The following is a 1,944-nucleotide window of genomic DNA, read 5'->3' as shown; positions in this document are numbered from 1 at the left end:
ACGTTTCTTGGACTGGAATGGACATCGGCAAGCCTTTGTGGATGTGGCATTGGCGGTAATGATGGATGCTTCTTGTTCACTGATTACCTATTGTGTGCTAGGTGCCATGTGTGGCATGCATTGTTGTCTTTCCCGCTGAAATCTATCTACCACAGCATGAGCAGAGCCATCCCTTGAACGCATGACTCAGATCATGTCACTGCCCTGCTCAACACACTCCAGCGGCTGGCCATTATACTTGGTTAGAATCAAGTTCAAACTCCTTGTTATGACCTGCAGCAATCCAGCGCCTGCCTGCCCCTCTAATCACACTTCACTTTGTCACTCCCACTCCAGTTATGAGGCTTTTGTTCCATTCCTTATTTCTGCCTCAGGGGCCTTTGCATGTGCTGTTCCCTCTGCTTAGCATGCATTTCTTCTGTTATTTATCATGGCTGCTTCCTCATCATTCAGATCTCAGCTCAAATACCCTCTTCTCCAAGTAGACTGCTTCGACCAGGTCATCTAAATTATTCTCTATTGCATCTTGTGTTCTATTTACTCTATAGTCCTTACCATTTTATTACTTTGCTTACTTGTATTTGTTCAACACATATTTAGTGAAGGCCTACTATGTGCCAGGTCCTGAGGGAGGCATGACAAAACTAATGTCCCTGCTCCCAGAAAGCCTACAGTATGACATGGGAAGGCAGATGATAAATTATATATTTTCTGACATCCTCTATCAGAAATGTAAACTTCCTGAAGACAGGGACCTTGTTTGTCTTCTTCAGAAGCCATTTTGGGGCATGGTATCCACAGAGCCTATGGAATCATAGTTACATGAAGGACAGGACCCCATTTTATAAACAATGGTATTGAGGATAGAACTGGAAGTGGCTATCAAAATGGCACAGCAAGGATCTGAATCCAGTTCTGTCTGATTCTGAAGCAGGAGCTTTGAGAAGAGGCCTCTTGGAGGGTGTTTTTCCTACTGCTTCCTTCTCCCAGCCCAATGTCTGGGTCCTCCCTGTCTCCCCACATCCATCTGACCTATCCCATGACTGAGCCTTCTGCTCCTCACTCTCTGTGTCACTTTGGACAATGTCCTTTAACTCGCTGAGCCCGTTTCCTCTTCAAAGTGAGCACTTAAACCACAATAGATTCGCCAAAGCTTCAGAGATTCTATTATCTTGGGTTCTATAACAATTTGTAAACTGGGTTCTGTAACTGGGTACAATAACAGTTTGTAATAACGGTTTGAAAAGTAATTTTGATTTCTGCATCTCTAGCTGAATGGTAATGTCAAGGTCCAACACGGTCTCAGCGGCTACCTCTTCTCAGACTATTATATCTATATCTAGACTATTATATCTATATCTCCACTCTGCTCACTCTGTTGATCCAGGGATAGAAGTCCATTTCACACTTGCCTGGGCAAAGGAGGGCATTTATTGGCTCATATTACACATGAGCCCAGGAATGGGTTAGCTTTAGGCATAGATCTGGGATCATCAGCCCTTGGTAAGAACAGATATTACACTTGATCTTAGCCAAAAGGCCGAGAAGCGATAGGGATCATCAGCCCTTGGGTCTCACGCTGTCTACCTCTGTCCCACTCTCCTGTCTCATGGTCTCATTTGAAGACAGGCTGTCTCCACACATGGTGACCAGGTGGCTGCTAGCAACCCTAGGAGCACATCCTATCCTCTGAGTATCTCTGATGGAATAAGCTCTCTCCTCCTGGCAGTCCAAAGAGTTCTGGACATAAGACTCCTTGGCTCAGCTTGGGTCATGAGCCCACTCTGCAACCCATCACTGTGGTCAACAGAATGGGATGCTCTGATTGGCCAGGCCTGGGTCACATAGCCACCCTGAAGCTGGGGGCTGGGGGCCCACCCACACAAACCATGCAGAATGAGAAGAGAAGGGAGGCAGATCCCAAAGGAAGATCAGGGTGTTGAG

The 1,944-nt window shown here is 46.1% G+C and overlaps 1 pseudogene; it reads right to left on the bottom strand.

Moving 5' to 3' along the window:
* Nucleotides 1-1,460: 1,460 nt before the first annotated feature.
* LOC129510038 (U2 spliceosomal RNA) lies at nucleotides 1,461-1,552 on the bottom strand (annotated as a pseudogene).
* Between the last annotated feature and the right edge of the window lie 392 nt (nucleotides 1,553-1,944).

This window comes from Nyctereutes procyonoides, unplaced genomic scaffold (genome assembly GCF_905146905.1).
Source record: "Nyctereutes procyonoides isolate TBG_1078 unplaced genomic scaffold, NYPRO_anot_genome, whole genome shotgun sequence".
In the NCBI taxonomy this organism is placed as follows: Eukaryota; Metazoa; Chordata; class Mammalia; order Carnivora; family Canidae; genus Nyctereutes; species Nyctereutes procyonoides.
This window is presented reverse-complemented; position numbering and strand designations above follow the sequence as displayed.